Source organism: Galeopterus variegatus, unplaced genomic scaffold, assembly GCF_000696425.1.
Source record: "Galeopterus variegatus unplaced genomic scaffold, G_variegatus-3.0.2 Scaffold1591, whole genome shotgun sequence".
Taxonomy (NCBI): domain Eukaryota; kingdom Metazoa; phylum Chordata; class Mammalia; order Dermoptera; family Cynocephalidae; genus Galeopterus; species Galeopterus variegatus.
In genome coordinates this window covers 259,680-273,327 of record NW_007727702.1, presented here as the reverse complement: position 1 = coordinate 273,327, position 13,648 = coordinate 259,680, and positions in this window count along the sequence as shown.

Genomic DNA, 13,648 nt, shown 5'->3' with positions numbered 1-13,648 from the left:
GATTACCTTCTTTGCAGAAATGTCTCTTCATGTCTTTTGCACAGTCTAATTGGATTGTTTGTTTTCTTACTGTTCATTTTCTAGAGTTCATTATGGTTCTTTGTCAGATGTTTGGTTTACATTACTTTTTGTAATACTTTTTGGTTTGCAAACACTCTCTCGGTCTGTCTTGTCTTTTTATTCTCTTAACAGGATCTTTTGCAGAACAAAAATTTTTAAGTTTGATGAAGTCTAATTCATCAATTTTTCTCTTATGGATCTTGCTGTGGGTGTCATATCTAGGAACTCTTCACCTAGCCCTATGCTCTGACGATTTTCTCCTTTGTTTTTATCTTAAAATTTTATAGTTTGACATTTTACATTTAAATCTATTATCCATTTTGAGTTAATTGTTGTATAATGTGTGAAGTTAAAGTTGAAATTCATTTCTTTGCCTATGGATGTCCAGTTGCTCTAGCACTATCCGTTGAAAGACTGTTTTTCCTCTATTGAATTGTTTTTGCAACACTGTTGAAAATCAGTTGGCTGTACTTATGTGGATCTATTTCTCTATTCTAGTCCATTGATCTATGTGTCTATCTCTCCACCAATACCACACTGTTTTCTTTGCTGTAGTCTTAACATATAAGATCCATTAAAAGTATGCGTATATAGATAGATAGATAGATAGATAGATAGATAGATAGATAGATAGATAGATAGATAGATAGATATAGATGTCTCTGAATAATGGACATCTTTTTTTTTCAGTGCTTATATATGCCAGGCATTGTTCTAAGTGCTTCTCTTGCATAAATTCATTTAATCTTCACAAAATTCTGTGAGATGGTAATATTTAGACCCATTTTTATAGATGAGAAAAATGGCCTCTCTGAAGTGAACAGATTTTCATTTCCTAGTAGAATTGCTTTTACTGGACTCTGCACTGGCATTTTGCCATCGACCTATGTTGAGAAACATGTTAAGAAACATGGTAAGCTCTGTGAAGTTTATTGTTGCATTTACAAGTTGACGAGGATATGGCTCACTGTGTCACATGGTGTCCTCTTTAGGAGGACAGTTGGGAAAAATGTGTCTCAAATCTCAGTACCAGGAATACATATATTTCTCCTGAGTAAGTGGTTTGTTTTTATCTCTTGGACATTGTGAAATTGTATACATGATTACATTTCCCATTTTGTGCTGGCTGTTAAAAAGCTCTGAACCAAATTTTTGGCCTATCTTTAGCAATGATGTGTATTGGACCTAGTATTGCTTCTGACTTCATCTTACTTTTTTCTATCCTGACTTTCTCTTCTCCCTATTTCCCCTCTAACCCACTTTTTTGTTTGTTTGTTTTAGTCCTTTTGAAAATCAAAATATACAAGCACATGGTATGAAAAGTCAGATATGAGGCTTTTAACAACAACAAAGCAAAATATCCCTTTGCCCACTCCTCCCCACTTCTGATTTCTGCTCTATGCAGTTTTGTCTTTTTCCGTGTCCGGCAACGGATCGCAACCCTCAGTGTTGCCCCCGTACCGGACCAGGGACCGGCAACGGGATTGCAAACCTCGGCGTTGCCCCCGCGCCTCGCTCAGCCAGTGAGCGGGAACCGGTCTGTATGTGGGATCCGAACCCTCAGGCGGGAGCGCCGCCGCGCTTCCCAAGCGGGGCACTTATCCAGTGCGCCACCGGGCCGGCCCAGAGTTTTCTTCTATTTCTTACATTGCCATCTCCCTTTGAACTCTTCATTTGTATTTCACACCAGTGACTTTTCATAAATTGCTGTCTATTCATGTTTAAGAGTGAAGCACTTCAGTGCTCCCTGTTTATGGGCAGAGATTATCGACTATTGGGTTTACAATGGTGTCATAGTCCTCTTAAGGGGGGACAGACCAACAAATGTCATTATTTGAGGACCTCTTCTCTTAGACTGTTTCCCCATCAGAGAAATCCTTTTGCATGGGGATTATAGATCCTTAAAAAAACTAGCTTCCAGCCTTCTGGGAGCTTATCAGGGAAAGGAGCTGGAGAGGTGGGGGAGCTCTTCACTCAGTATGCAGACTTCCATCTATTCCCCCTGTTTTCAGTGTGCCTGGTATACCAAGCACAGAGCATTTGACCCAGCTTTTCAAGAGAAGAAGACTCCAGGCTTTTTCCAGGAGGGTGGAATGGTAGTCATTTGGTTATATTATGTTGACAAGAGGATCTCAGGATCTAACGAATCATTATAAAGACTTTCAACCAATCTTCTCTTTCCACCCACACTCCATATTTCCATTTTCAGAGGAAGCTGGTGCCTCCAATTTCAGAGTTTTCCAGAGTTCTGTGGTGCTATTTACCTTCCTTCATTTAGCTTTCTTTAATTTGTCCTAGTTGAGTGGGCCTGGATCCTGATTCAGGAGCAAAACAAATGTTTGAAGTCAAAGTCAAAAAAATGGTGCTCATAGTAAGATACAAAAGATGAGCAAAAACAAGAAAGGTTGTACAATAGGAGCAGTAATCACATTTAAAGTCACAGTGTTTGTCTGCTTTCTCTACACATTTTTCCATTTCAAAGGATTCTACTTTGAGATAATGTGCTGAAGAGGAGCCATAATTCCCTCTGCTGACCCAAGCTATTCCCTGAGAGAGAGCAAGGTTATAAACAGGAGAACGAATTGCAAGATTAGAAACCTGGAGATCAGGGAAAGGTTGAGAAATGTGTCCAGCCTTCTGGACTAAGGTCAACAACAATGTGAGGATGGAGACTGTCAAATTTTATGTGGCTTTTAATTTGAAGTGCACGAGAGCCTGGTGTCTTAAAGGAGCCGCTGGGAGAGGGCTTGGCTGTGGTTTTCAGCCTCCCTACCTAGCTGGCCTTTGAAGACTGGCTGATGAATAGAAATCTACCGGTTAGGGACATTCCACTTTACTACACTAAATATAGTGGGCCTTTACAAAACTTGGAGGCCTTCCTACACAAAGAGAATGCTGTTAATAAACTCTCCATTCAAGGGCATGAGCTCTGGGTTGTTGTTCCAGTGGGATGTGCTGCAAGACTCAGCCAGACCAGCAATCTGCTGCCAACCTTGGCCCCTAGGGAAGTTTTGAGAGGGAGTGGTTTGTTCCTAATATCACGTTTAATAACTTTAAATAAACAAAGGTATAGCCTAACTTAACTTAAAAGATAACTCAGAGTTGGTAGCAAGAAATTTGCTGAAGGAAGGAAAGAAGGAAACAAAAAAGAAAGAAAGGAAAGAACTTAATTCTCATTTATAGCTTTCTCATTCAAAAATTTGAAAGTATGATAAGTCACTAACACTAGGATTTACTGTAAAAACATGTTGAATTCCCAATGGACAGAGGAAGTTAAAGATGCAGTGGAGTATGGAAATAACTCTCTGATCATCAGAGAATGGGTCAAAGGAAAGAAACAGAGAAGCAAGATGGTGACTTCCAGCCAGAGGAATTTAAGTTACCTTCCTCCTGACAACACCAGAGAGATTCTCACAACTCTCTCTGCATTTGGAACTTATTTGACTATGGATGGAGAGGAGAAGTGACAGCTAGTGGGACCACTGGCTTTCTGCAAAGATGAGATGGAAAAGCTCAGGGCCTGACAGAGAGCTGAAGGAGATGGGAAATGACCATCAGACAAAGGTAGAAATGATAGACTTCCTGGCTGCTTCTGATATTCAGCACATACATGGGGCCCCAGGAAACCAAGACCTCCACAAGGAGAAGAAATAGTGTCAATGCTGCTGGTGAGGTAAATGAGCTTCCTGGTCATAGATCACCCAGGGATTCTTAATATCTATAAACAGTCACACACTTAAAGCTTTGTGTAAGTATTAGGTAGTATTTTCTGTTAAAAAACAAAACCAGGACTTCCAGTCAAGATGGCAGAATAGACAGTCTCCAGTGTCACTCTCTCCCATAAATCAACCAATTTACAACTATAAAAAAGCAATGACAGCTAAGCTGGGGCTGCTAGAGCTCAGAGGAAGAGGAGAGACCTACGGAGTGCATGAAGGCAGGAGAAGCCATGATGAGAGAAAGAAAAAACCACTCGGACTGTTTCAAGCCCTGGCTGCTTCCAGGCTGGAGCTTCTGAGCACATGGAGCAGGAGGTGGCAAAAGCCACAGCTGTGCCCTTCAGATGGCGTTGCTTGGAGGTGGCAGGGGAAAAGAGGGCCCTGGTGGCCACCAGGCCAGCAAGACTGCTAATAGGGTTCCTGTGGACCCACATAGAGTGAGGAGCCACAACAACTGAATAAAAGGAGCCACTCAGAGTCAGTGAGGCACAGCAAGGACAGCTGATCTGCCACCTAATCAGCACAGGACCACTCAGGGGAGACTGGTCAGGAATATAGAATTGCATGGGGTGCAGTTTGATGTAGAGACTCAGGCCCAGACCAGAGTTGCTACACAACCCAGGTGCACTGGATCTCACCAGATCTGGAAGTACCTATAAAGCCAACCGTTAAAACCTGAGCCGCACAAAAAGCTTTCCCCAGGAAATCAGCAGCAAAGCAGCAATTTAGCTCAACCACAGAGCGCACTTCCCCACAGGAAGTTCCCCCATTTTAGAAGTAAGCAAAGGACAACAAATTAGTTCCAGCACAGAGATTAAGTGGTAAGAACAGCAAATAATCCAACACAGAACTGAAAGAAAATACAAAGTACCCACAACCAGAGACAAAGTTTGATAACTAGTAAAGGTCTCATTTCACCAAAGAACACCTGTAACACCTAGAAGGACTGGAAGTCCCCTGGGCTACCAAGTCAGAAAGGGGGGGAGGTCTGGGGGCCTCAGCCATGCTCCCCAAAACCCACAACCAGTCCCAAGGGTGGGGTCTGAGGGCCTCAGCCACACACCCCCATACCCGCAGTCAGCCCAGCGACAACCACTGAGTTGCCACAGGAAGTGCCCTGTGCTCTCCCAAGCAGGGGCAGTGGGGGGCCTTGGGCCTCGGCCATGCCCCGCCAACACCCAGCGACAACCACCCAGTTACTGCAGGAAGTGCCCCAAGTTCTCCTGAACCAGGGTGGTGGGGGGCCAAGGGCCTTGGCCATGCCCTCCCACACCCACAGCCAGCCCAGAGATGACCACTGAGCCACCACAGGAAGTGCCCCAGGCTCTCCTGAGCCAGGGCAGTGGGGGACCAAGGGCCTAGGTCGTGTCCCTTGACACGAGCAACCAGCCCAGCGATGACCACCCAGCTGCCACAGGAAGCTCCCTGGGCTCTTCTGAGCCAGGTTAGTGGGGGTCTCAGGGCCCAAGAGCCTCGGGCACACCCTACACCCCTGCCAGCCCAGTGACAACAACTGGGCCACCACAGGAAGCACCCCTGGATCTCCCAAGCCTGGGCAGTGTGGGGCCAAGGGACTTCGCCATGCCTCCCCGACACATACACCCAGCCCAGCGATGACCACTGAGCTGTCACAGGAAGCACCCTGAGCTCTCCTGAGCAGGGTGGTAGGGGACCAAGGGCTTCAGCCACACCTCCCCTGACACGCACATCCAACCCAGCCACAACCACCAAGCTGCTGCAAGAAGGGCCCTGGTTTCCTGAGCTGGGGTGGTGGGAGGTGAAGGCTTTTGCCACACCCCTTTGACATCTGCACCCAGCCTGGCAATGACCAAGCCACTGCTGGAATCCCCCTTCTCCCCTGTGGGAATGTGGGGGGTGCCACAGCCCTCAACCCCACCCCTCCTCCTTCCTACTTCTTCCATCACATTTCCTCCCCCTTTCCCCTCTCCCTCTCCCTCCCAACTGCTCGGCAACAACATCATAGAATGTGAAAAAATAATAATAAAAATAAAATAAAATTAAATTAAATTAAAAAAAATACATATAAATGTTGCATGCTGAGTTCCCCAGAAATTGACTCTGAGATGGATATTTGCATGCGGTAAGTTTATTGGGGAGTGCCCAGGGATTCAATACCAGAGGAGGAGTGAAGGAAGTAGGATTGGATGCAAGGAGTTGAACTGCAATGGGATCACAACAAAGGTCTCTCACCCAATCTTACATGGAGCTCTGGAATTGTTCTGATTTGGAGCAAGGAAGGCTGTGCTTTCAACCTGGGCATGGATAGTCATTAGATGTGGGCTTCTTATGAACTTGGGTGAGGTAACTTTCTTCAGCTGAGGACAATGTTAGGACAGAGACTCATCTGAGAGCCATCAGCTGCCAATGTTCCTAGCAGCTGAAGGAATGATGCCTCAATCTAAAAGAGGAACAATATAGCATCCATTACAGCCAGCCCTTTTCACTGGATCTGCCCACTTAGTGTAATAAATCTGGGAAAAGCTCCTCTAGGATCCTGGTTTAACTCTTTTCCTGGGGAAACTTACAAGAGGAAGGTTAGTGGGACAAACTGCAACCCCTTTTACTGCTCCTGGTCTGAAGGTTGTACCTATACTCATGGTGTCCCTGCTCTACAACCCATTTTAGTTTCTCTCACCCTCAGCTCTGCTGTCTATGTGGCTTACCTGGTGGGCTTCTGGTTACCATGTCCTTCTTAGGCTGGCTGCTGCCTTTGTCTCCATTTACCATCAAAACTGGGCAAAGGAATGCCAATAGATGCTCCAGTCAATCATCAGGACCTCTAAACCCATAGATCCCAGTGTTGCAGGGACAAGAAGCACAAATGACACAAGTGGGTCACTGTGAGTGGTGGTAAGCAGGGCCTGGGGCCACTCCTACTTCCTTCCCTTGGATGTTAGAACCATGTGTTATACTTACCATGTGTTGAGAACACAGGCCCATATAATAATTGTAGATTTGGGGTATATGCTGCATTCTGGAAGATGTCAGTTCATCTTTGCAGGGTATTACCTAAAAAGTGGCACCTCAGTTGCACCTTCAAAAGGCCATTTCATCACTCTGTCAAGATGACAGCTTCTGTACACATGGTATGAAATAGGAACTATGGATCCCAAGGTTATATGCCACTGCTTCACCTACTCTGTTGTGAAATGGGTTCTTGGGTCCAACAAAAATAAAATGCAGAATTCCATATGGTTAGATCAAACACTGTATATGTCCTCAGATATTGTGCTGGCTGATACCCTGAGGGGAGGAAGGGCAAACCCATACCCAGAATACATATTTATTCTAGTTAGAATGAATCACTGCCCCTTCCAGTGTAATCAGCTTGCCACTAAGCAGCTGGTTGGTTTCCTGGAAAAATGGTGCCTTACTGGGAGTTCAGTGCTGGTCTATCTTGATGGCAGGTTGGACAGAGGGAGGAGTAAATGGTGATGCATTCACAACAAAGGCTCCCCTAGGAGTTCTGGGGCTGGGATGACCCTTTAGAGATGTCCTTCCTTGAGGCAAGGGAATCTGGCTTTATACTCCATCTTCCATCACTGGCCAGTCATTGGAAGTGGCTGCCCCCATGGAGGGGCAAGACCTTGGTCAAAGCAGCTTTCTTTAGTTGAGTGCACTTCTTGGAGAGACACTCAGCTGAGAGCTGGCAGCCACCTCTCCCAGCAGGTGAGGAAATGAGTGCCTCAATCCTGAAGGAGGAATGTAGGCAGTCACAGAACTCACTACAATAACTAAATGGAAGGAATTTTTGTTCTAAATTTCTGCCATTTTGAGGAGTTCTGGAATGGGGATGGCTTGGGGAGGATAAAGAAATGAGATATACCACCAGCCAAATTTCATAGTTGATTATTTGGGAAAATTCATTGAAAACTGCATATATTATAATTTGATGTATATTTAGCCAAATTTAGAGTTATTCCAAGCAAAAAATTTCTAAACAGATCAACAAAAAGCATGAAGAATGCCTGTATCATAAAATACACATCATTTACTTGCTTGCTTTCTTTTTAAAATCTTTCGCGTTATACAGATGTAATGTTTAGTCATAATAGAGAAGTTGAATTCATACTATTTTAATTTCTATGTTTTTACTTTTCTAGTAATACACATGGTGCATAGATTTATTATTTTTATTAGCAAGTCAATATCCTGGAATATTAATATACCAATTTTTTCATAGTGATTTATTCCCTCTATATGGGGCATTTGACTTATATCCAGCTTTTCACAATGCTAAGTAGAGCAGCTATAAAGAATAATTTTCTAAAAATTTCTTTCTTTCTTCTGAAAATGTAATTATCAGTTATGTAGTTCCATGTCACCTTTTAGAAAGGTTATCCTAATTTATAATGGTATAAGCAATGTTTGAGTGTCTGTTTACTCATGATTATTCTGACATTGGGTTTTTCTCATTCTTACTTTTGATAGTAGAGAGAATTGTTACCTAATCATTGTTTTAAGTTCAGTTTTCTTAACTATTAGTGAGGCTAAGAATTTTTCCAAGCATTTATTTACTGTTTGTACTTTTTGTTATTTATATCCTTGGCTATTTATCTGTCCATAAAAGAGTACTGATCTTTCATATTTTTATCTCCTTATATATTATAGATAATGAAATTTATTTGACAACTTATTGTTAGTGGTTTTTCATTCCATTGTTCTTTATCTTTGTTAAATAGTTGGTTTTTTGTTTTATATTATAAAACCCATTGATCTTCCCATTAATGATTTCTTTAAATGCTTCTACATTCTAAAATTATCTTATTTTCTGTTACAAAAAGTATATTGTTATATTGTCTTCTATATTTTATGATAAATATTTAAAATTTTTATTTTCAAATGGAAATAGGTTTTATTTCAATTATTTAACGCCTCTGGATTTATTGTGGCAAATAGTATAAAGTATGGTCATATCTATTCCCTCCTATTTCTGCCAAAAGAAGTGGATTAAATTGGTTCTTAACGTATATGCATATGACCATAGGTATATACTCATACGTATGAATACACAAACCTAAAAAAAGTATGTAGGAAAAAAAACTGGTTAACCTTAGATGGTTAGATTACAGATAAACTCAATATTTTTTTCATGTTTTGCTTATTCTAATATATATTACATTACGATTAACACACATCACTTCATTGCTTAGAAAAGGTGAAACTCTTTAAATAAAATGAAGAAAATAAAAATGTTAATTGTTAAATAAAAGACAATTATTAAGAAAATAAAAGAAGAAGAAGAGGAAGGTTGTGGAATACATTACATTAGGGGAAAACTCAGATAAATGGTATTTGTTCTCAAGTCCCTTTATGTGACTGTACCTGACACTGTCCAGCCCTCTGTGTAAGCACATCTCTGCTTAGGTGCCCCCTGACATTTCTGAAATGCCTATTTCTCATGTTCCAGTGTGTTTCAGTCTCGTTGCTGGAATCTACTCCTTGCAACTGTGACTACATCTGCCTTTGGCTTTTGACCCAGCTGGTTACCACAGTGATTACCAGTCACTGATTTCCTTCTGGAATTTTGGTATCAGACATTGCTCTTTGTGTGTTTGGGTAACTCCGCTCAAATCTCTAGTCCTTCCTCAATTGTCAACCCTCCTCACCTCCATATCACCTATGCACCTACTTCCAGCTCTACCTGGACTGTCCTATTCTCAGCTGCACCAGCAAGTTTGGGATGACAGACCATCTGCTCAGTATAACCATGCCCTGGACATGGCTTTTTGGGCCAGAGGTGAATAGCTGCCCGCAAGAGCAACAGCTTGTGATTTGTGTACTCTGGCTAAAAATAAAATAATCAAAAACAAAGGTCAGCGTTGAAGATGACAATGTATCAGTCAGGTCTAATCGGGAAGACAGAAACCACATTACACACGTTAAACAGAAGGGATTTGATTCAGGGAATTTGTTACACAGCTGTTGGAAAGCTGGCAATGTGCAAAAGGGTAATCTAGGAAAACCAGAGATTTATTTTTCGAGAAGCTGCTACTACCTCTAAGACTGGGAGAACAAAAGTGAAGAGGTGGTATGAACACCCCCCAAGGGCTGCCAGTGCTTTGGGGGCTGAAACTGTGGAGTTGGTGGGAGGCAGGGTGAAGTGTCACTGTGATAGTGCTCAGACCTCATAGGGGGCACCATGAAGAACCCTTGAGACTGAGATATGGAGAGAGTTGTCTTCGTTCATAGTTTTAGAGCAATGAGGTCTAGATGTTCTTTGTTTCTGTCCTTAGATGAGATGAGATAGCTCATTATAGCCTTAAAATAACTCCTCTGTTACTTGAGCTACCTTGAAGGAGGTCTCTGAGTCTTGCAAACCAAAAAGCCCTCCTGAGCACCTATTGTCTCTGAGTGCTCTTTAGCCCAGATCTCTCCCCCAACATTTTCCTTCACCATGCTGACTCAGAACAGCTCATTCAATTTCAAATGAACTGCCCAAGAGTTTGATCATTGGTGATTTATAACATCACAATGTTTTTAAACCCATGAAAAAGTTCTGAAACATTATCCTTTTTCCTCCCAGAACACTAACAAATATACTTCTACTCATGTGCATTTTACGATTATTTTGTCAAGTTCGATTTTGTAAAATTCTTAATGCCCCATTAATTAGCATTGCATTAAATTTATGAATTAATATGGGAAGTGTTATGTGATTTGTTTAGTCTTTCCAGTTAGGAGCAGGGATAGCTATCCATCTAGTCTGATTTCCTTTATTTTGTCATTATGGTTTTGGAGTTTTCTTTATAAGTTCTTGTTAGGTTGGCATTAAAATATTTAATGGGGATTTGGAGTCTCAGTTGTAAATGGGATTGCTTTTTACACTTTCGTTTCTGGCTATTGATTGTAACAACCATTTTAAATCTGTTTGTGTTTCCTGCTGACCACTTGAGGAAATGAGGAATTGTCCAGTGTGAGAGAGGTGCTTAGCAGAGATGGATTTATGCTGTCTGTTTACTTTCACATGTTTGTGTCTCTTGTGGACAATGTTTGAGTAGTGCCTGGCCCTTGTGAGCCATGTGGACAGTGTAGCCTTTACCATTTTCCTCTATGGATAAGCCAAGTTAATTGACCTGTGCTGGGACCAAACCATGTCCTTAAACCCTCTAAAGGCACAGGCAGTACAGACCTTTGCTTTCAACAGCTCTCATTTCAAATAATTAGAGCTGCCTGGGTTGCTTTGGGAGCTATTGGTTACTATGATATTCAAGGCTGAAATGACTAATTATTTGAGGATTTGTTGCAGGTTTTCAAGCAATGGATTAAAGGTTGTTCTAAATAGTGTCTTAAAAATATGGTGTGCCTTTAAAATTACATGAGTAATATGTGTTCACTGTAGAAAAATGAGAAATGCGGATAAACAAAAAAATAAAGAAATAAAAAGATTGCCCATAATCCTAACACTTACCGATGACCATTTTTAAAACTTTGGTGTCTTTTCTTCCAAATGGTTTCTTATGTCTGATGTATATAGTTATACAAATAAATATGCACACTTAATATATTTCCTGGTTTCTAAGGTGTGCTTTTGCACATTTTAATATTTCTGAAATTGAGATGGAGTTTTACAAGCAAATAAAATGTTTTTCTTTTCTCCCCACAATATCAATAATTAAATGTAGTCCATGGTATTTTAAAATTGAGAGAGATGTTTTTAATTGAACTTTTTATTTTCAGATAATTGTAAATCACATGTAGTTATAAGAAACAATACAGAAATATCTCTTATATACTTTACACAGTTTTTCCTAGTGGTAACAACTTGCAAAATTATAGTACAAGGGTACTTCAAAATGTTTGTGGAAAAATAGAATTAAAAGATTATATGACTCTTTCCATGACCTCTCTGAAGTACCCTCATACAGTATCACAACCAGCATATTGACATTCATACAAAACATTTTGATCACCAGAAAAATCCCGCATATTGACCTTTTATAACCATCCTAACTCTCTCCCATGCCTCTCTACCCCATGTAGTTTGTTACTCCTCGTAGCCATCCATTTGTTTTCCATTTCTATAATTTTGTCATCTCAAGAATGTTTTATAAATGGAATCATACACTATGTAAAATTTTGGCTTTTTTCACTCAGCGTAATTCTCTGGAGATTCATCCAAGTTTTGCATGTATTGATAATGAGATCCTTTTTTTTATTGTTGAGTAATATTCCATAAAATAGATGTACCCAATTTGTTTAACTATTCATGTACTGAAGTATATCTCAATTGTTTCCAGTTTTTGGTATTGCAAATAAAGCTGCTATAAGCATTCATATATGAGGGTACTTCAAAAAATTCATAGAAAGATTCATGTATCTTTGCATTGTGTTTTTCCATGAACTTTTCAAAGTACCCTTACACAGACTTTTGTGTGAACACAAGTCTCTGTTTCTCTGGGATAAATACCCAGGTGTACAATTGCTGGATTGCATGGTAGTTACGTGTTTAGTTGTTTTATTTTTATTTTTTTTGGTAGTTACATGTTTACTTTTTTAAGAAACTGCCAAACATTTCTCCAGAGTGGCTGTACTATTTTACTTCCCACCAGCACAGTGCATGAGTGGTCTGGTTTTTCTGCCTCCCTATCAGCATTTGTTGTTATTTTTTATTTCAGCTGTTCTGATAGGTAAGTGAATTTCCTTAATAGTTAAAGTGCTATTCAAATGGTTTATATATTTCATATTGGGTGGGTAGTGGTAGTTGCGTTTTTCAAGGAATTGCTCCATTTAATCTAAGTTGTCAAATTCATGTGTATACAGTTGTTTGTAGTATTTATTATCCTTTATTTATTTTATTATCCTTTTGATGTCTGCAGGGTTTGTAATGATATCCCCTATTTTATTTCTGATATTAGTAATTTATATCTTCTCTTTTTTCTTTATCAGTCTTGCTTGAGATTTGTCAGTTTTATTGATCTTTTCAAAGAACCAGTTTTTTGTTTCATTGATTTTCTATAATGTTTTTCTGTTGCCAATTTTATTGATTTTTGCTCTTTGTTATTTCCTTCATTTTGCTTTGGGTTTATTTTGCTCTTCTTTTTCTAGGTTCTTGAATAGGAGCTTAGATTATTGACCTGAGACTTTTCCTCTTTTCTAACATGTGCTTTTAGTGCTGTAAATTTCCCTGAAAGACATATTTTATATTGCACAGGGAAAGTCTTAGTGTACCTTCCATGTTTTATATCTCTCTACCAAGGAATTCAATTCAATTCAACAAATATTTATGGAGTGCATGTGCCAGGCACTGTTCTAAATCCTCGGTATATATCAGGGAACAAAGTAGACAAGGATCTCTATCTTTGTGGAGCTTACTTTCTAGCAGGCAATAAATAATAAGCATAATTTATATAGTATGTTAGAAAGTGATAAATGCAGGAATGAAAAGTACTGCAAGGTAGGAAGGAATGGACACGTGGGGAACTATAGTATTTATTACTACAGTATTTACTGTACTGTACTTATTACTATAGTTGTAGAATGAAATAAGCTGGTCAGGCAAGTCTTGTGGAGAAGGTGAGATTTCAATACAGATCTAAAGGAGTTTTGGGAGTTAAGAAGTATGTTCTTTGCAGAGAGCAAAGGCCCTGTGGTGGGAGCATTCCTGGAATATCTGAGGAAAAGCAAGACCCGTGTAGCTGCAGTGGAGTAAGCAAGGAGGAAAGTGGTAAAATGAGGTCGGAGGTAAGGACTAGGGGTTAGGACTTTGGCTTTTACTCTGAGTGAAATGGGGAGCCATTAGCATATGTGAAGCAAAGGAATGATATGACATGAACAGGTTTTAAAAGAATCACTCTAGCTGCTCATTTGGGAATAGACTGGGTAGAAGCAGGTGACCTCTTAGTAGG